The 23,976-nt window shown below is 40.8% G+C and overlaps 1 protein-coding gene across 6 annotated transcripts in view; it reads left to right on the top strand.

The window, feature by feature from the left end:
• The first annotated feature begins 659 nt into the window (after positions 1-659).
• The window catches only part of OSBPL3 (oxysterol binding protein like 3), a 91,211-nt gene continuing 67,894 nt past the window's right edge, over positions 660-23,976 (top strand). For 4 of the 6 annotated variants that reach the window (XM_074837566.1, XM_074837548.1, XM_074837556.1 and 1 more), the window contains exons 1-2: positions 660-890; positions 18,284-18,402. The gene's annotated coding sequence lies outside the window, so the exon portion shown is untranslated. Of the gene's footprint in view, positions 891-1,342; positions 1,391-18,283; positions 18,403-23,976 lie in introns of those variants that run through there. The other 2 variants (XM_074837531.1, XM_074837540.1) reach the window with 2 other exon arrangements.

Here is a 23,976-nt window from a genome sequence, read left to right as displayed (position 1 = left end):
GTCCAGAGCGCTTCTAACGGCTTGGCTCTAATTAGTCACTCAAGTTGTTTCTTTTTAAATAAGACTCAGAGGAACACGCTAATTTTAGGATGCCGGGGCTGGGGGAAGCGGAGGGGGCGGGGAGGGTGTTCCTCTCCCACCGGAGGAGCCCTTCCCGAGGCGGTGGGCAAGGCCGGGCGCGGGGAGCGCTGCCCGGTCGTTCATCCCCTCAGGCCGTTTTGTGGGCGCGGCGGCCCCCCGACGAGCCCCCTCTGCCGCCACCCGCTCCCGCTTCGCCCTGACAGCCGGGGACGGGGCGGCCGAGGCAGCCGTCGCTGTCCCGGCTCCGAAGCTCCCGCAAGGCCGGTGCGAGATTAGCACCGCGCCGCACCCCCTCCCCCGGGCACCGCCTGCCCTGCCCTGCCCTGCCCCGTCCCAGCCGCTTAAGAGCGGCTCCGGGCTCAGCGCTGGTTTAGCCCAGCGCCCCTGTCCCCGCGTCCCCTCGGGGGCCGCTCCCCACCTGTCCGCCGGGCGCCGCCCGTGACGTCATGGAAACACCCCCTTCCCCCGCCCCGACGGGCGGGAATACCGCCCCCCTAGCCCGGGAGGGAAGTGAACGGGCGCTTCCCGTTGGTCAGGGCGGCTGCCAATCGAGCGCGGCGGTCCCGCCCTCGGCCCGTCTCGTGGACGTTCCCCAGCAGCCGGCGGCAGCAGAGGTGTCGCTCTGCGCGCCCCCGCCCTTCCCGCTGGGGCCGGTGGAGCGGCTCTTTATGGTTGCGGTTGTCGCTCCCGCCCGACTCCTTCCTCCCTCGCTCCCTCCTTTCTGCTGGCTGTGGGGCGCCGCTGCCCGGGGGCCATGGCGGGGGCGCCCGGCGGGCGGTAGCTCGGCCGGCGGCAGGTGAGGAGCTCAGGTGGGTGTCGGGGCGGCGCTGGCGGCCGCGGGGCCTCTCCTCCGCCGCGCCGCAGGGACGGGGCAGTGGCGGGGGTGGTGTGGCGGGGCGTAGCCCCCAGGTGGGCGGGCGGGGTTGCGGCCCCCCTCGCCGAAGCGCCGCGGCGGCCGGTGGCCCGCGGGGCGGGCCGGGGGCCAACTTGGCACGCGAGAAAAGTGGCTTTTTACCAGATGGAGAGCAGTTTTGTGGTCCGGCTTGCAGCGGGAGCCCCGGGGGCTGCTGGCCGGGGGGCGGGCGGGCGGTAGCCTTAGCCGCCGCGCCTGCCGCCTGCCCGCCGAACCCCTCCCTGGTCACCTCCTGCGGCCCTCGCCCCCCCCACCCCCGGCCGCGCTGTTACAGCCCCGGAGTGGCAGCCGACTTAAACACCTTCCCCTGCTTCGGGAGGGAGCTGCTGAGGGCTGCTCGGCACTTACTGAACTCCCGGAGTGCTCCCCGTGGCGCCGAGACTGAGCGAATTCCAGGTTAGGTGGGATACTCCGGGCCGCCGCTTCCCAAACGCCTCCCGGGCCGAGGGGTGGCTTTCCCGGAGTAGCGGGGGCAGGGGCAGGTCTCCCCGCTTGCTGCGTCCTCTGGGGAATCGAGCTGGCACCCGGCTGGCTGTTAAATGTAACTTCAGAAATCTTGGGCGTGTTTGTAAAGCCGTCACTCTTGTCTAAATCTCAGGTTCTCTGTGCTCCTGTGAAATAAAAAAATGCCACCATTATTTTTTTTTTTTCTTGCCCACATTCTCTAACAAAATAGGTTAATTAAATCCAGCCACCACAGTTTCCAGGTTGATTTAATTTCCATTTGAGGACAAATTAGGTAATAGGAGCATTTAAATACTCCATTACTTGAAAACTGTTGTACAGTTCACTGACAGTGAAATACTTGTCACTGACACTTGCAGGTTTATTTTTACTAGGAGGATATTTGGAATGGCTAGCGAAAAGGGCGTTTAATAAATTCCCTTCTTCCTTGTAAGGTAATTTGTCTGCCTTACATTTTTGTCCTAGGCCCCTAATGATGGTAACAGTGTTCTTCCTTCTCTGCTTTCTTGAAAAGGGACACAGCGAACAGTTGGTGGTTGCTTCATCCCTTTACTTTCATTGATTAATCATAGAGTTCAGAATGTTTCACTCTACTTAATTTCAACAGAGCTTGTAAGTCCGGTTTGGGTATTTAAAGCAAGTGTTTTCATGGACATTTTCTGAAAAGCTATGGGTAACAACAGTTTTAATTTCCATGAGCTTTATTATTATTTGAAATGTTTTTAAAAAATCTCTTAAGTAATACTCCTTTGTCTGCACTCCCGGTAGATTAAGCTAAATATTTTCTACTGTGGCTCCTAGTCCTTTTACAGAGCAATAATATTCACAATTCTTTATTCTCTTCTTCTTTACTTTGATATTCCGCTTCCTGCACGCTGTGTTAGGCCCATTTATGTCCTCTCATCATTTTGTATAATATCTGGGTTTGCATGCAGGAAAGGTGGGTGGGAGGGGCGTCTTAGGGATTGGAGAGACTCTCAGTGTATGAGTGTGCATGTGTGTGCGCTGAACAGTTGTGGTTGGGCTGAAATTACTAGCGTGTTCACCAGGGACAGGAAATGATGGTGAGGCTCAGCTGGAGTCTCCTTCTTGCAACACTGCATGTGTAGCTAGCTCATTCACTTTTGCAAACGTAAGTATACTGTATTTTATACAAAACCTTGTTTGGTTTTTTGGTAGCTGTGCGTATGTCATTGTACAGAATTGGGTCTCCTTCAAACCGCATCCGTTATAAATAGATGGATGTCAGTCTAACAAGCTTTCCCTCATTTGTTGCATTCTGTAGGTTTTGTTACATGCTGTGTAGAAAGTAAAGCGGAATAGGGCATTTTTCTGGCAGTCTGGGATCTTGTGGTTTCTAACTGTAAAACTGAGTTTTCAGTTGCTACAAACAGTGCTCTTGGCAATTTAGATATAAATTATGTTTTCCATAGGAAGGCTTTTCTCATTTTGTAGCTAATATATTTTAGGCTTACATTTGATTTTCTGTAACATGCATTTCAAAAAAATGCAGTGATGAACGAGGCAGCAGAATGAGTATGGGACTGTCATGGGGTACTTTTATACGTTAGAAGTAGCATAGTATTTATATCAGTATATTTTGATCTCATTGAAGTCAGTAGAAATTTCTCAGTTGATTTAAATTATGTCAAGATTTGACTTGCCAAAGGTGTAAAGTTTTGCTGGTAAAGGCTAGGGGATAGTATGATACACCACTACTAAGGAAGCCAAAGAAACTTCTAGGAGAATCTAATTGCCTTTTCCTGTGTCAAGTTTCCGATAATAGGATGCAGATATTGTGAGATCTGACAAGCAACTCTTCAGACTAGGACTAATATGTTTCTGTTACCAAATTTACCCAGCTCTGCTCTTTGAGGTGCTGGATTTTCATGTCTATCTTCTGCATTTGTGGTTGTGTTTGAGAAGTATACTTTGAGGGGACAGACATTGTTTTCAGTCTCCTGCAGCGGTCACTTGTGGTACAAGTACATAAATCCTTGAATATTATGCTTCGAAATACGTGTTTCATTGCTTTAGTTTCTCATTTATCTGAAGAACAAGGAGGTTTTGTGTATGTAATATTCTGTGCTGTTGTGGGTACTTATCCTCATTCTGCTAACATAAAATATATCTCCTTGATGTTAATTTCTAATTACCTTAGAGTGAAGTTTGCTATCTGCCTTCAAGGTTGAGTGATGTGGGTGTTGATGCTAATGAATACGACGATCTAGGTAAAGTTGGAAACATAAGAGCTAAGAAAAGCACAGCAGTGGGTCTGATCCTGGGAGGCAGGATATCCATAACTCCTTCTCCTTTCAATTTGCTTTAGCTTGTTGCTCATGCAAAGTTCTTGAAGCTGCTTGTGACTTTTACGTAATGCATATGTTCAGAAATAGCAGATTCTATTATATTTGAAGTTATGACATGAATTAACACAGTGTTGGAGTAGTGGTTTTGGAGCTCTGTCAACATGAAAATCATGGCACATTGTTGGAGGTTGCTTGAAACAATTTAAAAAAAAAAGTTGAGGACAGCCTCAGCGGAGGAAGAAGACAGAAACCTTGCACAAATACTTTCTGATTTTCTGTATTCAGGTGTCCCAACTGAGATAATTGTTAAATGATCAGAGTTATTTTTTAAATATGAATTTAATGGCAATTCTGGTACCTGTCTCGTTAATAAAAGCAGTGAGCGCTCTAAGAAGTGCCAGCTGAGACCTGGAAACGCATTTGGTCAGCTCAGCCTCTGCTGTCCTGCCTGTCCGGTGTGCCAGAACATCACTGACTCAGTGCAGGCTCCTTAGGGTAGAAGTCACGTGTTAGTGTGTAGTACTGAGCACAGCAGTGCTTAATCCTATTTCGGTGTCTGGGCGCTCCATGATGCTAACCATAAAAGTGAAGAAATAGAGTTGAGCTGCTTTTGTTGAAGAAGGTGCGAAGCGATTTTTGCAATGCCTATTTGCTAATGATTCAGCGTTTTCTGATGAAGGCTATTCCAGACATGGCTCTTGAATCTTTTCCTGTGGAAAATAAGTACTGATAAGCTTGACTTGGCAGGAATCCCTGTTGTGTGCAACAGGAGGGAGGAATAAGAGTGAGAACTGACTTTCACTGACCTCTAAGCCCTAAGCTGAAGTAGTGCATTGAGAATTGCTATGAGTTTCTAGCTATTGGAGAGGTCTCCAGACTTACTAATTGCATACCTGACTGTAAGACAGCCTGACATAAAGATAGTGGCTGCCTAGTAGCATCTGTTAAGTCACAGAAGGAAGTCTGTAGATATGATTCTTTATGTGCCTCTGTGCGCAGCTTTTCAATTTTGTAACAGTTTAGACTGAATTTGAAAAATCCTTCCTTCGGAGTCATTGAATAGCATATTAGCCAAGCTCTGCATTCCTTGTCTGACCAAGAGGTTTGCATGTTATCTGTGTTTCAAGATTTCTCACTTTCAAGTCCAGTTGTTAAATTCCCTCTTTAAGTTGTGGGGTTTCAATGGCTGAATCGTATTTAGGTTGTCAAACACAGCAGCTGCTATGTCAACACTTAATTGTTTTCTTCTGGACATTTTCTTGGACAATTATGTTAACATGGGTGTGCAAACAAACCTCTCTTCCTTCTGCCTTCCAATGTAATGATGAATTAAGGAGACTTTTCTTTAGATTCATCTTTCCATAATAGCAACTTTTTAGTGATAGCTTCAGATTCTCCCTGCGTGTTCGTTGAGCTGAAACCTGAAAAGCAGTCACAGCAAAACATGGTAGTATGTGGTGCTGCGGTTATCATTCAGCACTTCTATTTAACTGCTGTTCTTAGAATGAAGCCGGCAACAATACAAAATAATAAAGGTGAGAAATTAATCCTTGTTTGTACCAGTGTTTGTAATTTCTGTGTTTACTGTAATGATACCTGTTGGATTTCAGTAATGACTTTTTGTTGCCATTAGAAAAGCCTGAAGCATTGGGCTTTCTCGGCATTTGGTGGATATTCTGATTAATGTTTTTAGGGTGGAAGTCTGAAATGTTTCCCTGGCTGAATGTAGTTGTACTCTTCCCTCATCTTAATTTCTGGCAATTCTGTTATTACTGTTTGTGATGATACTGCAAAGAGTCTGTTATCACAAGTGTCATCTCTTATCTGTTGTGGCGATCACTTCGGTCGCTTTTAGGTCACTTCTCTCTGATCTGACTTATGCCACTTTTTCTTGTGATTCTGGAGGCTTTTCCTAGTCACAGCATCTGCATTGTTATTGTTCTGCTTTTAGTCTGTTCCATTTTCGTCTAGCTGCTGGTGAATATGAATGAAGCTCCTGGTCTTAATGGTTCTGGTGGAGAACTGTGTGGGTATACTCTGTTTGCCTTACATGTTTGCAACGTTCTGCCTGGACAGTCCCTGAAACCACAGAAGAGAATTTCTGAGCAGCTTGTCAATCACCAGCAGAACCGAGTATGCAGGAGACTTTATCCTTCTCAGTGCGCAAGCCCATCTGTGTCACTGTTAATTCTGCTTGCCTCAGAAGGTTAAGCCCTGCCCTTCAAGTTTTCACATGAGCAGAGGAGGATACAGGTCTCTGCCACTACTATCCCCTTGCCAACCACTGATGTTAAAAAAAATTTTGTTGCCGTGTTTCCCTCTAAGGTAATTGCTTTGTCAGTGTGTCTAGAAAAATAGCCTTTAGGAGGGATAGTGAGAGTTTCTTCATACTCTTAGTTTCCCAAGTGAAATGTGCAATTCTTATTTTTACAGAACTTTTGCTGTCCTGTCTGCAGTGGCAGCAGGTGGCTTTGAAGCCAGCCTTGATGAGTTTTATTGTCAAAAGGGTTCTGTTGCTGCCTCAGGCTGCAAGGCATAATAGCAGCATCTCCCCGGAACAGGACGCAGAACATGTCTTGCTCATAGTGGCACCTGGGACTATGCTGGCTGAAACTGTATTGGTAGAAAAGAAGCTTGTTTAATAGTCGTAGAAAATACCGTATTCTGAAGGAGAGTTAATAGTTCTATCATTTCTTTCTATATTCCTTGCTTGTGACATACAAGTGCTGAGATCTTCTAGACAAAGCTTTGACAGCATAAACTGTGAATTTAAGTGCAACTTATGGGGGGGAGGAGGGAGGCAGTTTCGCTATGAATGTGGTTCAGTCACTGACTGTCTTGTACACCTTAAAAAGAAACAGCGAGTGTCTGTTAATCAGCTGTGGTACGGCTTGAGCACTTTAAAATAACTGAGTGTACATCATTAGTAGCAATGGGGATCCCAAAGACATGCTAGTGGTTACTGTCTGCATACTGGGGAGCTGATGAAGCTAACTCCAAAGGATGTGGGCTACTGAGCTTTGCTAGTTTAAGATGACTGTGGTGGGAGTTTCTGGTGGCTTTCTGAGGTTCCCTCCATTATACCTTGCTGCTTGCCAAAGGCAGGCAGGCTGGTACTTGCTGAGAGATACCTTTCTACAATTTAGTAACTGTGTGGGGTTCCCTGCCCCAACTGGATGTATCTGTGTCTGTGCAGCTCAGCGGCACATGACCTGTCAGTTCTCGGGAACTATGCAGCCATTTAGGTAGCAGATGTTCTGAACACTTGCTAGTCCATTTTTTTTAGCAATGATTTCACCACCTCAAAAGAAGCAGGCTGCCTAGCATGCATCAGGCTATTTGGAACGGGCATTATTGCTAAAACACTGCAGGTCTTTGCTTTTTAAATAAGTGATAATGGAACAAAGAAACAAAAAATAATAAGCAAAAGTCTTTATTAAGACTATCCTTGAAAAATAAGATTTCTCCCTAACTTTTTTTTTGCTAGTAAGTAAGAGTAGTAAGGCTCTGTGGTCTACCCTGGTGCTGTCATGTCCTGGAAACTTCTCAGAACTGCATCTTGCTGTTGCTGTTTTATAGGGCTGGTTGAATCACTTGGAACAGCCATGTTTTAGTTTCCTTAAAAGATAACATTTTGATAATGGTTTTGTCACTCATTAAGATATGTAACAGGACAGGACCAGAGGCAATGGGCACTGAAATACAGGAGGTTTCTCCCTGAACATCAAGAAGTTTTTTTTTCCACTGTGACTGTGATCGAGCACTGGCATAGGTTGCTCAGAGGTGTTGTGGAGTCTCTCTTCTTGGAGGTATTCAAAAGCTGTCTGGACATGGTCCTGGGCAACCAGCTCCAGGTGGCTCTGCTTGATCAAGGGGTTTGACCAGATGACCTCCAGAGGTCCCTTCCAACCTCAACCATTCTGTGATAATTCTACTAGTGTATTTTGAAGTTTAGTGTAGTGCAACTCTGCTCTTCAAACTCTGTTAGATCTAGAAATGATTTTGGAAAAGTCAGAGTCCTGGTGTTTTTTCCAGGCTTGTCTGGGCCTTAACTGAGTCAATAAGCAACCTTGTGGTCGGGATACAGGTCATCTTTCATACAGCAAAGTGCGACCATTGTTGGAATAGCCTCCTTATGGAGGATTGGTGGTATCTGTCTGACAGCATGACTTCTAGAAATAGAAGAGAACTGGAACTAATGGGGTTTGTTAATTTGCTGATATTAAGGTCAGATAACAAGCAATTTGTATATGAACAGAGAGGAATCTTGGATAAATCTAGTCCTATTATTGAACTCTAGTAACAACCATGTTGGGAAAGAAGAGTTGATATTTCTTGTTTGCTTTCTGATTAAGGTCGAACAATGGAAGGAAAAGAATTTAAGTGTTGATCTACAGGAATTTGTTATGTCTTGGCAAGAAAGCTACTGTTTTTCAAGAAGTGACTTCAGTAGGCGTACCCTTACTAGCACCAACCAGTACTTTTTACTGACTAAAATGATGGACAACTAAGATGTGTCATGGACCCTCATTTGCCTACCATTGTGGTATCTGTACCACAGGCTAAGTGGGCACCCACCTGGGTTTAGATTCCTGGGCTGGGTATGAGGGGCTGTTTTGCCATATTATTCTTTCATCCAAAAAACAGATCTAAAAGGAAATGAACTCTAAAGTTTGGGCGTTGACCAAAATACTGGGCCAAAGTATTATGATTGATTCTTGTCTTCCTTAACTGAATGTTTCTGATAATTTTTTACTGAGTGACCTAGCTAGGAAGTAACAATTCAAACCTCTTACACTACTGCCATAGCTGCTGAAATTCAGGAAGTATAAAATCCATTCTTTCTTTCCTTTTTTTTAAAAAAAATGATATCACTGAGTTCATTTGCAGATTGTTACTGTCCTTCAAATCCACTTATCTCATCTGCAAGGCATTAAAACCAGAAGCACTCAATATTATGATAACCTTATAAACCTTATAAAACTACGGCTTACTTACTGAATATCTCCCAGTGCTTAGAGAATGTCAAATTGTTGAGAAAGGAGAACTTGCTGAGGTAGGGAACTGCTATCTTGAATAAATAAAGTTCTTGCCTTTTAGCTGATGTCCAGTTTGTTTTGTCAAAACAAGCTTTTTAACATCCTATTTCTTAGAATAAAAATGCACTGCTGAAATCATGTTTTTTCATTCATTTCACAGAGTAAATAGGGAACTTCATTTCAGATTCAGAGATAAGATGTTAGAATTTTCCACAGGATAGCTGAATCATAGGCTTCTCTCCTTCACCCCATAATTTCACAGCTTATTTTCCTATGTATAATACTATATTGTACTGTACTCTTTGAAGTTCAGCAAGATCAACATTTCCACTTGATAATCAACAGCAGAGCCATTGCCAGGATGTCACTTTGGCAGATGAGACTTATAGTTTCTTTGCTTGCTGCTTTTTTTTTTTAAAAAAAGAAAAAGTTAAAAAAAAAAAGGTATTGTCAGGCTTTCATAAAATGGAGTGTATTTGATAAGGTTGACTTGTAAAATATTTTTTTTTCCTCTTATTGCAGGAACACTTAAGTATACAAGGTTACTTTCTTCTGCCATGTCATATGCATGCAATTGCTGATGTACTGAAGATCATTTATTGGTGATAATCTTACATTTTAAAAGATCAGATTTTGAGTAATGGGACACTATTAAGTATTTTTAAATGCATACAAGGTCATTGTTTTCATCAGGCAGGCTTTAATAATCTGCTTTTAGTCCCAGATGATTAGTTTGATAAGATGAGCAGGGAAGATGCAACTTCCCATTTATTTCTACCTGTATTGTCAGCCATCTTCTTATTTTTAAACAAGTGGCTTCCTTAATTTCATAGTAGTTCAGGTAGAACAGTGGCTGTACCTCAGTATTATCAAGTGACTGTTCTCACTTTGGGAAACGTTTGTGGGGCTTGTCTGTGGTGGTGACTGCTTTCTACTTGAAGAGGCTTAAGAAATCTTCATTTCTGAGGCATGGCTCAGCCTTTGAAAACATTCACATTTTCGTAACTGTGGATGCTGTTTCAGTCTTGATAATCCAGACACAATGACAGTTCACATTGAAGTACCAAGTGTTCCTTGCCAAATGAGCTTTCATTACTTACTTTAATATGACTAGAATGAACAGTTAGTATAAACACACCCTCTATTCAGTGCAGTATGAGAGTTGTTTGCTTCTGGTTTTCCCAAATTAAACTATTAAATAGTAGTTGTGTGCAGAGCTCTTCTGCAAAAGGATTATCTTTGCTTGCTGTTAAGCGAATTTTATGTTCTAAACAAAAGAAAAAGTTTGTCCCTTGAATATTGGAAAGATGTAATGCATTCCTTGCTATGGCCTGTCTCCCAGCACTCACATCTTGCAGAACTTGAATTCTTGAGGGATTTTCATTCTTAATATCATTGCTCAACAGTCTGCAAGTGCATTGCCACTTGATCCGCCTTGTGATGGGTTACTTAAGAAGAGAGAAGGTGTAGGCTGTGCATCTGTTGTGCATTACTTTATCAATAAAATTGTATCTTCTACATTAGCCTAGCCTAATACACTTAGAGCTGAGGGGAAGGGTGGTATTTGGTAAGGGAACTAGGGATAAAGGGTAGGAAAACAGATTTTTATGTTACTATATGTAACTTTAAATCTCACTTCTTATTCTGGTTGATCAAACTGCTTTTCTACTTCCCTGTGGTTCTCTTTGGCCCTTGAAAATAATGGGGGTGTTCTGAGTAAATACGGTGAGTCATCTTATGAAATTTTTTTGTCTGTGAATGCCACTGAAACATTTGCATGCAAGAATGTTTTGTGGAATGTAGGAGGAATGCAGACAAAAATTGCAAGGCATAGATTGGCTAGACTTGTGCTTGGATTGGCTTTGATCAAGAAGGGAATTGGAAAAAACTCTTCTGATCCCCTAATACCTCCCTACACTGAGATTCTGAAATGCTTGTTTCTGTGTATCTGAGTCCCAGAGGTCTGGAAACTGCAGTCATTGTCTTTGGAAAGGCATGGGCATGCAAAATCAAGAAGAAAGTATCAACAAACTTCATTGTCAGAATTGATGTAGTAGAAGCTACCTATGTCTCGTAGCCTAAACATAGATTCTAAAAAGTACAGTTTCCTTGATCTGCCACTTTTTGAAATTAATATTCCTTTAAAATAACCCACCTAACTTTTGTTCACAAAAGAAATACATCTAAGCAAGTAAAACTGAAGTAATTTCTTTTTATTAATGGAAACTAAAGTTTAAAGTATTAGGCAGGGTTGGTTTGCAGCCTAGGTTAAATCGGCAATAGTAATGTTGGTAAGTGATATATAAAGCTTAATTGCTGAAAGTGGCTGTACTGGCACATCACAGGACTAGAAGAGAGTTCCTGCAATACTCATGTTCAATATCTGTTGCAGTCAATACATTTGTATATTCCCTTTTGTAAAGTCACTAAGCATCATCTTAGAGTCAGAGGTTTGTCCTCAGGTGTCCCATTAATAAATTATTTCAAAACTTCCGTGCTTTGGCTAAAACTTTAATCCAGGATTATGGCTGTTTTGGGGTTGTTTTTTTTTTAGATTTAAAAAAAAAAAAAAAAGCTTAATTTTTTAAGTACACAGAATGTTTCATCTGGTCTTGCCTGTTTACCAGGGCAGACTACTTTGTCTGCCTGACCCCTGTTCTCATCTGTGTTAGGACTTTCAGCCCTCTATCAAAGGATAGATAAGACTCCTTCTTGGCCACATCCTCATTTCCTTTGCTAGTGCAGTGAGGTTAGATGTGGAGATTGCGTGGGTGCCCAAGAACTTTCACTTCTCACTTCTATCTGTAAATCCCTTCTTGGGTGTGTCACCTTGTCCTAGAGGATCAGTGTCCTTGTCACATGAATGAGTCCATCAGCAGGAGAGGCCTGATGAGTGACTCTGAATACTCTACTGTTTCACCTATCTTTCTCTTTCCTCTTTATCAATTTAATGCCTCTTTATCAAATCCCTTGAGATATAGCTGGATCAATTGTTTGAAGTCCTGCTATATAAATAATCTTTAGATGCCCCGCCCCATTCTGTTCTCTAACTGTAACTTAAGTAACCTTGAACACCCAGAAAGAATATAGCTTCAGATCAGCAGGGAGATATATAAAGTGCAAGGAGGAAGGGGAAGGGTTGGCATATGTGAATCATTTGATGAGGCTGTGAAAGCATTCACTTAAATGTAACATTTATTTATCTGTATATATTTATATGTATATATAAACATTTAAAAAATCTCAGGTTGCATTTAAGTGAATATATATATTTAACTGAAAATACTTAGATATCATTTTCTTTCCCAATTAACTCACAGATATAGCAGCAGCTGTTGCTACAGCTGAGTCAATTGTGCAGGTAACCAGATGTAGAGAAAAGCATCTGGTAAATAGATTCTGGAATTTGTAGACATCATAACTTGCCACATCTGTATTTTTTTCTGTGAGAAAAATTCTCTGAATAAACTTACCATCCTGCAGAAGCTGCAACCTATTCACAGTATGTAATTATTCTGGCGGATGGTATATATTTGCTCTGATGGATCTTGTTGTTTTAACATAATTGCTTTTTAATTAATGCTTCCATGAAGGTTTTGTGAATGTTTAGGCCTCAGCTGCCCTGACCTGAGGCTGATGATGCTTTTTTTTTTTGTGGGTTTCTGTGTATACATGTGACATTAAGAGGAAAAGAAGAAGGGGTTATACTTACGTAGGTCTTCTAATTTTGGAGAGGAGGGTAAAATCTCTCCAGTACTACTGGTGACAAGAAAACAAATCACCTTTTTGTGGTATCTCTTCTCTCCTGCTAATCCCCAGATCCAGATTTAGTGGACAGTCACGTAATGCTACCGTAGCTGCACGCTTACTTTCCCAGACTAATGCTGTGGTTGCTTTGGCTGATCTCCACTGTTCTTCCATCCTTCCGCTTGTGCGGATTTTCCTACTCATTTCTTAAAAGGCAGTGTGTGGTGTGTGTCTACTCACTGCACCTTACATGATGGTTTTAAATGTGGGGAGAGGGTGAGAGGTGGTTTGGTGCTTGAGACCTGTGCAGCCACACCTGGCAGCCTGCCCTGCCTGCATCTGGTTGTTGCTGCCTGAGAGCAGAACAGCTTGACTAGGAAGAGCCCCCTGGAGTTCTAGGTCACTCGGCTCTGATTCATGACAGTTAACACTCAGCATTAAGAGTGTGTATTTATCAGTAGTAGATGCATGATGTTGTGTTTGTTGGGTTTTTTCAAAAAAAACCCCAAATATCTGTACTAAATAGACTGTTGTGATTGGCTGAGTTTTAAAATAAAAATGCCTTCTGTAAGAGTGACAGATATAATATATAAAGTGCCTCCAGCGTTCATCCCTATTTTTGATGCTATTTATCCACATTTTGGTCTGGTACTTCAGAAGGAAAAATCTTAATGGCAATGAGTGTCATGATTTTGTGCTTTATCAGGAGTGGGTAAATGAAGTCTGTCGACGCCTGCACTGACAGTAGGGAGCCTTCTGTTCTGTGGCAGCTCAGCTAACAGCAGAGCATGGATGCAAAACAGTGCACATCGGGAGGCTTGCTTTAAAATCTCTCTTAAGCAACAAACAGACATAGTTCCTTTAACCTGTTGTATCCAGCCTGGTCTGCACCTCAGAAATGTGGTAGGTCAGAGGACAAAAAAACCTGGTATACTACCTATGGTCTTGTTCAGTGTAGCTGGGACTCCCTGGCAAACCTCCAGCTGGTGCTCCTACAGTGCATGCCCAGCTCTAACACAGGCAAACCTGGAGGCTTAGCTGGCCCATCTCTTCAGCTCTAATGTGGCATTCAGCAATTCAGATGGTCTGATAAATACTTTCCTTTCCCTAAGTAGCATTATTGTTCTTTTCCCCACTCGACAAAGACAGGGAGGAAGAAGACCAGAACTCTAAAAATTAGGAGTTCAGCTCAGTAAAGAAGAGGATATATGAAACCAGAGAGAAAATAGGTAGAGGGCACAAGCCAGGTGATAGTTTTGGGGGGAGGGAAGGGAGTTTGCAGTTACAACCTGAGGGAAAGTATTAACGCTTGTCCTTGCAGCAGTGGCTTTTTTTGTTTATTTTTAATTTAACTCCCTGAATAGTAGAAAAATTGCCGACACTTCACTTACATAATGACCTCTAAAATGAAGGTGAACAGAAATGCTGAATCTGTAGAACACACTTCTAGCTGTCAGCCAAATAATCTGCCTGAAACCCATTATCAGCTCAGAGAGGGAAACTGAAGCCTGCTATGTAGAACTCTTCCTTCAATTTTTTGAAATCCTTATTGCTTATAAGAAGGCAGAAGAGAGAGCTTGTTTCATGCCTCTATTGGGGTGCTGCAGTCTCTGCTGCTGTAGCAGATTTTGGACCCCGTCGTGGATGTCATGCCAATACAACAGCTGCAGGGAAGGACCCGGCTCCATGTGTGTGCAGGAGACTCGCTCCTCCTCTTCCTCCCCTGTGGGGCCTAGCTAGGTGGTACAGGAAGAAGCATGTGGGTACCAGGGCAGCTTGCTGGTAAAGGCAACAACCTGACTGGAAACATGGGGCGAGCAAGATTCAGTACAGTCTGCTAATAAAGCACAAAATGGCTTAGTTTGATAAGGCATGTGTACGTGTGCTTCCTCACCTGCTGTAACTGGAACCAGAGAGGTGGAACAGGAAAACAATTGCTCTCTTAAAAACAGGAGTTCTGAATGAGTGTTGGAGACTCTTAACATAAGCATCTTAATGATTTGCTTCCTGCTTCTCTGTAGTAACATGCAACTGTGTGTGCCTGTGTGTTTTTCCTAATGGGAAGATTTCTCCCTCCTTGAATGACAGAAAAGCTGAGGGGCACCAATTAAATTCTGAAAGCTATATTCAGCTCAGAGCAGTTAAAGCTAGCACTATATAATAACACTTGTAACTAACTTAGCCATCATGCAAACTATAAGATTCTAATGTTTGGTTTCAGTCAGACTTGGCACTACTGTTAGCTTTTGCTCACATTCATTAAACTCTGAATTTTAGAAGGCAGTTCTGTTGCAGGTTGTTTTGGACAAGTCGCTTTCTTGCAGTTCTCTGTTGCTTCGTTCCTACTTCTCCTTTTGAGTGTAAACCTGCATAATCCTGTGTTGCTCCTGAAAGGGGCAGTTTTGCTCTACCCTCCTGTCTGCAGCTGCCTGACTTGCTCTTTTTATGTATCTGCTGGCAGTGTGTTCATGCAGTGAACTGGTTCAGCTAACAGTATGGCTAAAAATCTGGCTTTTTTTTCCTGGTTGGTTAGTAATTGGATTCATTTCCCACTCTTATTCCACTCTGTAGTCATGTTGCTACTGGTTTTAGTAGGAGTTGCAGCAGAAGTAGCTAACTTTGAGAAGGGAGAGAACTGTCTGGTTCTTCCCCAAGGACCCCCAATTCTGCTTACTGCAGATTTACACCAAATTACACTCTGTTGTCAGATTAGGTCTTTGTTATACTCCTGGTAGGCTCTTCCAGAAATACTTAGAAATGTGTAGTTTCTTTGGGACTAATACAGTAAAAAGAGCTTAATGAATGGTTGTAGAGTCATTAAAAGGTCAATTATTGCATGTTCATTTTTTTTCCTTGGGTACCAGATAATTAATTTTTTCTGTTCTGCATTAAATGAACATCCCTCTATGATGCTCACATGAGCTGTAGTCACCCACTGTGAGATATGTTTACTGTTCAATTTATTATTCTATTCCAATGTAATCAGGCTCTAGAATTTTTCTCATGTCTGTGAGTGTGTCTGTACAAGTGTGGATTACTTTTTTCTTTCACAGGCACAAAAAAAAGCTCTAAATCAATCAACAGTGCAGTTAAGCTGGTCTGGATTTCCCATATGTGTCTCTGTATTGCAAAATATTCAGAAACAAAATATCATATGGCTGTATCCCTACACCCACTGATCAGACTAGACTGCTGCAGCACAGTAGTTTGGGGAGCAGTGGGGAAACATGGGACCTTTTTTGGATGAGCAAGTTGTGGGGAAACTTTCATTTTGGGAGGAGGAAGACTTGCTGTGTGTGTAAAAAAAAAAAAAAAAAAAAAAAAAAAAAAAAAAAAAAAGAGGAAAGATTCTGGAACAACAAAGGCATCAGTTGGCTTTATGGGGTGACTAAGTGGTTGATACAACTCTCAGCTTCCTGATAGACTTCTCGGATACCTTTAGAAACATCATTCAAAGTTAAGGCCCCTGCATTTGGCTTGTCCTGGATGGCATAGAGTTCATAAATTCTGCAGTCGTGAAGATACCACCAAACTCTTACACAGGGGGCTGCATAATAAAGTAGAAAATTCTAGACTTTGTTTTGGGTAAATAAGAGACTGAACTGGTGGAAACGGCAACTCCCCTTTCCTGTCCCTTGACTTGTGGAGTTGTTGCATAAGGTCTGCTCTCATGGGCTGTATTGAAAAGCTCAATTATTTTTCTTGCTTAGTGATTTTTATTTATTTTTTTTAGGCCATCATGTGTTTTGGAAGTTAGCACAGAACTGCTGATGGCCTAATGTTCCCAGTGAGGGTGAATGCTTAGGTTGTGTTTCCTTCTATCTGTCACTTCCCTTTGGGGTCTCTCTAGGGTCCCTGGTATACTAATGTGATCCATAATATACTCCTGATAACTAACGTAATTGTCTCTAACCTACATCAGATTATTTTTTTCCAATTTCTCTTCCATTTTTCATGCAAATAACACAAAGAATTCAAGGCACTCTTTTTCAGAGCTAGCTGTTTTTATTTATTTTTTCAAAGCCTTATCATAAGGTGATTTTGTTGCCTTAACCATGAGAAGTTTCTAGTATATGATTAGTTGGAAGTTTTAAATGTAGAACAGCTTAATTCTTGAGTTACTGGGAAAAATGCCAGCCATAGATCTGGGAAAGTCTGAGTAATAAAATCATAAAGCTGGTTCATCACTCAAATATGTTATTATTTCAGCTACGTCTGCCCACTGCACGCTCCTACAGGCTAAAGATGTCAATAGGCTCTTACATTAATAGCTATTTTAGGTCTCTAATCTTAAATGGCAGCACAAATGAAAGAACCTTAGATTAAGCTAAAATATCAAAGTTAACGCGCCAAGTGTTCTTTCTTACTCTAGTTTTAAAAACTTCCACCCTTAGTATTTGGATTATTAAAAATACACAAGTTCATAGGTTAGAAAAAACTAATCCTAAAATTAAATCACAGATGTTTAGACTCCAAACCAGTTGGGGGTGGTGACATTTTTAGGAATGTAACAAATAGAAGAAGCAAGGAATTGAGTGTAAACATTAAATTAGGAGCTATTAAATGTAGGTAACTGGTAAGAGAAGGCAAAAGTATTGCTCAAAACTCTGAGTTGAAAACAGGGAAAAGGATTTTCTTTTTCCTTGGAAAATATGCTGACACTTTAAGAATAATACTAAATAAGGGCAGTAATGTCAATAATTCAAGAAATGCAGAAGAATTTAGTTCTGTTACTGAAATAAAGCTGTGTGGTCTATTGGCAGCTTATAGAAATAACTAATACAGTGGATAATGCTTTTTAATCTAGGGTACAAATAATTTGAGGTAGCTCTGTTTCTCATATTGATCTTGAAGAAAGATCAGGAAAACCTCAGAGCACCAGAGGAGGTTTAATGATGTGCTATTTCTTATAAACAGTAAATGGTATGTGGTACCTAGACATTGGTTTGTCTGGTGTTGATTACTGACTTTTGGAAAGATTATCATCAACCTGATATGGGAACTGACTTGGTGCAACAGAAATTCAATTCTAATAATTGGAATGAAGAACCATACAGTCCATCAATATAGAGGCTAAACTGTTGGTCCTTTCTAGCTCAAATTGAGCACTTTAAATTTTGTCATAAGCTATTTCTGTTTGGTAGTTTTCATATTGTACAGAGAAGTCCTCCAGGCTGCTAAAACTGTGAAATTGGATTGTCTTCAGAAAAAGTGAATTTGACTAAATGTCAAAACTGCATGTTGGTTGCTTCAAAGCAACAGTTGAATAGTGATATGAGTTTGTCAGAGGGTAGTACTCCTGACATTTCTTTGCATGCAGGATTCTCCTTTTTTTTTTTTTTTTTTTGTGCTGACAAGATGTTTGAGTGGGTTCCCTACACCCTCAGTAGAGTTACATACTTGTGTAGAAATCTAGATCCTTGAGGCAAGAAAGATTTATGTTGCAAAATGTGTTGCTCTTAGTGTGTTAGACTAAAACTTAGTTGCTTAGTTATACAGGAGAATGTTGCTAACCTGAACCTCTAATACATATCTTTGAGGAGAGGAAGATGTAGCTGAAGATGCCATATTTTAGGGAAATTTTTTTTGTGTATGTCCCCCAAAAAACAAGTAGAACATTTTCTCCAGCTATTCATATATTGTACTCCTTACCTCCCTCATGCTTCCCAGAAATGAAAGGATAACGCACTAGGAAGTTTTATTTCTCATCTGATGATTTTGTTTTTCAGATCCAACACCAACCCCTGTGAGCTTGCAACATCTTGCCTAATGGAATTGCTCAAACTTTCACTGCTGTAGGAGAGATTTGGATTCTTCATGCTTGTCACTGGGAGACTACCCACTCGCTGTAAGTCAGTCTTCTTTATATTGTGGATGTGGTGCCCTCTCTGTAGGAAAGCAGAAGTTAAATTGATGTGGAGCCTGTTTCAGCCTAGAGGGGACATGATGAAAGAAGCTGTCTAAGAAGCTTCTTGCTATGAAGGATCACTCCATCAGTGGAGAATGGGAGACAACTGTAGTACAGCTGGCATAGAGGAAGCACTTCAATCCCCTTCTGGGATGGAACGTTGTGCTTAATTGTATATCTAGAAGAATTGAAGGACGTAGCAAGGAAATGGAATAGGTAAACCTGAAGTTGTGCTAATGGCACCTTGCGTTCTGATGAGATGAGGGTAATTGTTCAAAAATACCTCAAGGCTGTGTTACTTTTGAAGAAACTGGAAAAAATACCATTTGTTGTGTTGTACTGTGTTTGGAGTCCCTTTAATATTACGCTTTGGGGTTTTCACCAGTCACCTACCAGGTCAAGAAGGGACTCTCTCACCCATTGCGCTGTTGGATTCTTTGTGGTTTGTATCTCATTCTGAAATGCTCTCTATAGACTGGAGCCAAAGATAAGACTTTCTCAAGGTTGAGATTGTTACTGGAGATACTGAAAAACTTCTTGTGTTGCTGGTGGGTGTGTGTTTTGCCTGAATGTTCACTAATTGTGAGATTTATCATTAAAAGGAAATTCTGTCCCAAGTTGTATTGCCAGTCATGGGACTTGGTGTTTTACCTTCTCTGATAGCATCTAAATTTACTCACAGTGCATCTTGAATACTTAATTTCTTTTTTGGGGTAGGATGTTGATAATGCACTTGAGCTTCCTGGCTAGCTGCTTGTGCTGCATTTGAAATTCTTTTAATATATTCTTTGCCTTCTTAACCTATAGGCATTAAATTAGTATTGCAGGGCATATAGAACAGGGAGGATGTTGTAGATCTTACATGCATATAACTTACATATTTGCTTGCAGTTGTGGAAGGTTGGGTGTTCTGAACTGTGCAGTTCTTAGTCCTGCGACTATATATAGACTAATGTTTTGAAATTAGTGTTAACATGAATTAGTGTTTGCATGGATCTTTTGTCTGTAAAGCAGAATATAGCACTGCTGTTCTACACTAATTTCCCATTATACTTAACATCTGTGTGTGTGTAGGCTTAGTCACTTTAAGCTTGGTGAATTATTTTAGGCTAAATCTCTCACAGTTTCTATTGTGAGCATGTAAAAGGTATTGCTAGTTGTATATTGCCAAGTAGGACTTACTTTTCTCTGAAAAGCTGGAGATGAGTCATGAAAACTGAAGTATTGAGCAGGCACAAGGGTTGAATTTTTGCTAGATGTGGCTACTGTAGAGTACACTAACATCCATGTGTGTTTTCAGCTTCTACATATTAGAAGCTGAAAAGGAGTTGGAGGAGAGCAAGGAGTGGAAAATACTTCTACTTGGTTTATTTGTGTTGGTAGGCACTGTCATACTGCTATACTACTACCTCTTTCAGGGAGGTGCTGAGTTGCTATAGAATCCTTTTACCTATGGAGACAGCAGAGTTTATCAAATACTGTTACAAAATAGCTGATTATGCTGGGAAGTTTTATGTTTAAATAGCAAAGCAATGTTTTGTGATTGTCTAATGACTAACAAAAAATTTCAGTGTACTTGGCAGAAATGAATATAAACCTGCCCTACCCCAGTGTGCAGCATGTGGCTATTTTATTTACAGAGGGGGTTCCTGTGGAACAGGTACGTTCATGACTTCACATGGAGTCATGCAGGAAACCTGTGACGAAGTCAGGGCAAGATGTCACTTTGCTTATCCTAATCTTTCCAGTACAAGAATGTTCTCCGTTCAAAGACAAAGTTGATAGTCTCTAAAAGGAAGGGTGGTAGTTCTACAGGGATACAAAACCAACAGAGTTTGAACAGTTACAAAAAGGGGATTTTTCATTGCTTCTCTAATAGCTGTAGCAGAAGGCTGTGATGAGAACTAGTATTTATCTTAACAATAATATTTTCGTTTTCATACTGACATAGTACCATCCTGTTGGCATATGTTCTTGGAATGCCTTAATAATTTGTAACACCCTTTCTTTTAGATATATGAAATCTCACATTAACACATGGTGTACTTTCACTGAATAGCTCTGTCTTTTGAAAAGGGAAAAATACAGTACTTGGTGCTCAAAGTGAATTCACCTTAAAGTGAAGTTATCTTAAATTCATTTTTACAAAGCTGAAACCCAAATCTCTGGCCTTTATAGAAGCAGTTTCCATACGTTACCGAGCCTTTAGAGGAATTCTTTACTGCTCTCTTGAATGTAGGAAAATATAGTGAAGGAAATGATCCTCATTCCTCAAGCCTCATAAACTTTATTAAAAAAGCTTCATGAACCCACTGTGTATTCCTTTGGTATTTTCTCTGTTTTGCCAGCATAAAATTCCAAGCTTAGTTCTTCAGTACAAATATCCATTGATTTTTTTGTTGTTGTTGTTTTTCTCTCACTTGGACCACTGACATAGTAAATCTTGTGAAAGGTATTTAATTTTACTTTGTAAGCTGAATACTGACAGAAATGTTAAGAATATTGGCAGCTCAACATTGTCTGCTGGCTCTTATATGAGAAACTCCTTGTACAGAACTAAATTCTTTGCTAAAATATGTCATTCAGTACTTTCTTTGAAGGAAAATGAGGTCAAATCTTAGTGTGCATATACACATAAATGCAAAAATAACCAGTGTGCCCAACTCTAACTCTTCTTTGTTCATAAGCTCATGTCTGTGAATTTAAGCTACTCCTGTCAGATGAATTCCAAAGTATTTCTTGTGGATTTAGTTATGAATACTTGCACTAACTTGTTCAATGGGTAGTAGCATAGGTAGATGTTCCTGCAAAAAAAGTGGAGAAAGGGAGAAAAAGGGTGTTTGTTAACTGTCTTACTAGTTGCTATTGAAAGAAATTAATTTTATGTTATTGTTTAAGACTAAAATAAGCTATACATCTGAGCATCATGGATAGCATCTATGGAAGGGAGGGGTGAAGAAGCAGGATAACTACCTCATAAGAGCAAAATCTGTAATTTTTAGTTTGTCATAGGTACATTGGTCTTAAACAGATAATATCTGATTAGATAGAGGAGCTGTTTGAAACAACTAAACTGCTGATTTAGTATGATTACAGAATAAAGTAATTTTTAGAATCTGTCAGTAGAAGTTAAATGTTTGTGAAATTATGAAAAGGTGGATCAAATATACAGGCACAGTTTCATTAATACAGCATTGTAAATCAGTCATAGCTTAAATGCATCTTTTAGGGCAAGTTATCACTTGTAAATGCTAAACATGGGTCAGACTGATGTTGGCCTTGAAGTGGTGTGAAAAGGTTGTGAACTCCTTGGTCCTGTGGTGTCAAGGCCACAGGCCATTCCCCCTATGTCTCAGACATGGAAATTCAGATCTTTTTAATAGTTGCTGCTTCCTGCCTTGGGATAGACTATGAACTTAAGTGCCTGACATAGGTAATTAGCATAGCCAAAAGTAACTTAGAAGATCGTGAATCTTGTCTCCTGTTGTTCAAACTTTTGATTCCTTATGCTTATATGCAGAGAAGTGTAGTGACTGCTGTATATCTCATCATTCCAGAGACAGTTGCCCTGCATTTTAGCAACAGGAACAAACTGCCTTCTTACTGGTGTTACAAGGAGGATTTTACAAAGTGAGATTCTGCATTTTGCTTCCAGAAAGTGATGCATAGTCCAGATTCTTACCACTGAATGTTTTCATCACACTCTCACTGAGCGGAAACACACACTTTACATCTGGAGGTCATGAATTCAGTCAGTCCTTTGATGTAAATCAGTTTTGTGCTTGGAGAAGCCATTGAAACTTGCTCCTCATTTTAAGAGTAGCTCTAAGATACCATCTCTGTCTTTCAGTATATGTTTGAACATGTGTTTCCATCAGTCTTTTATCTTTTAGAAAGACTGGGTAACTTTTTCTTGCCTTTGTAAGTTGCTTACTTGTCCACTAGCTGAAGAATAAAAATAGTGCTTCAGATACATCAGAAGGCAGAAGATTCATCACATTTCAAGGGTGACCTTAAAAATTTATTTCTGAAGAGCTACTGTTGTATAGCTTCAGGGGCTCTTGCTTTCCACTTGTGCAACAGCAAAGGTTTTGCATGTAAGCTAATTGCATGAGAGGGGAAGAGAAGGTTGCAGTTGTTGGTACACTCCTTTAGTAGTATGGTGATGAGGATGTGGGACTGCATCTCTGATCCTGGCAGGTGTAATACTGAATGAGGTATGTTTCTGGCCTCTAGTGAGTCCTTTGCTCATTCACTGACTATGAGTTTAAATGCCTTCTACTCCCGTCTGCTTTTTGGAAAAGGTCATATCCTTATTTTAATTCATAAGGCAAGTTCTTGTAGCAGTAGGTATTTGAAGAAGAAATGAAAATTCCATTGTTCCTTTAGGTTTGAAGAAGCTTCCTACACTAAGCAGAAAAATATTATGGTTATTAAAGTAGGTACTTCTCAAGGAGAAATAAAGATCACTTTAAAGACTGAGTAAAATGTTCCCAGTATAATTTTTTTAAAGCCACCTTGTAAAGTTCACAATCAGTGTACTTCCATAGTAATGTGTGTTAATCTTGCTTTATCCTCATGTGTTGGGCCAAGCATATAATCTGTTGTAGACTTTTTTTGTTGCACATCTTATCATAACATATGAGTGATGAAAAAGGGTCAAACCTGACCAAGGATAACTATCAGTAGTGATTAATAAACAGAAATGTACTTATGAAAATGTTAAACAAATATTGCAAATATTACAAGTTTTCTTAAACGTACTGACTTTATGTGCCACACACAAGAAAACGTCTATTATGGTTTTTAGTTAGCCATAGCAACCATAGCAAGAACTTTTGAGAAGAAATATATATTTTCCTGTCAGCTGAAGTTATGTTGAAAGAACATTAAGATTCTGGGAAAAACCCAGGCAGGGCCTTATCTGGTAGGAAGTAAAACATGCTGGCTGGTAACCTGCAGGCACAATAGTGAGCATCAGAGCAATACAGTATAAAATTATTTTTTTAAAAGCTTTAAGAAGCTTTCAATGCAGCAGTGTGTTTTACTGTAACTTTCATTGGTCTTCCCTTCTGTCCAGGTGACTCCTGTGCTTCCATATTTCCTGGAGGAGACCTGGGCTCTGCTGCTATATTTTTGGAGGATGGCAAGTTACTAAAGGAAAGGAAAAGTTCCTTATCTAAGACCAGATTTTATATAATGCTTTGCCTTTAGAAAGTACCCCAAATTTTCCTTCTCTTCCCCCCCCCCCCCCCCCCCATTTTGTCCATGTATTTGTTTGTCCTCAGGAGTTTTTTTTTTACTTTCAGTACTTAAACATCTCAACAATTTGACAGCTGTCCACAGCAGTGTTTGAATGTACTGCAAGTAGTACCTTATTTTAAATAACAGGAATTGTGCTTTCAGAAAAATCAAATTTAAATTATTATTCTACTTTAGAAGTCTAATACTAAATGATTAATTAAAATGTTGGTACTAGAAAATAGTTCTTTTGTAGTGCAGCAAGTGTTTGGA

This window comes from Strix aluco, chromosome 1 (genome assembly GCF_031877795.1).
Source record: "Strix aluco isolate bStrAlu1 chromosome 1, bStrAlu1.hap1, whole genome shotgun sequence".
In the NCBI taxonomy this organism is placed as follows: domain Eukaryota; kingdom Metazoa; phylum Chordata; class Aves; order Strigiformes; family Strigidae; genus Strix; species Strix aluco.
This window is presented reverse-complemented; position numbering and strand designations above follow the sequence as displayed.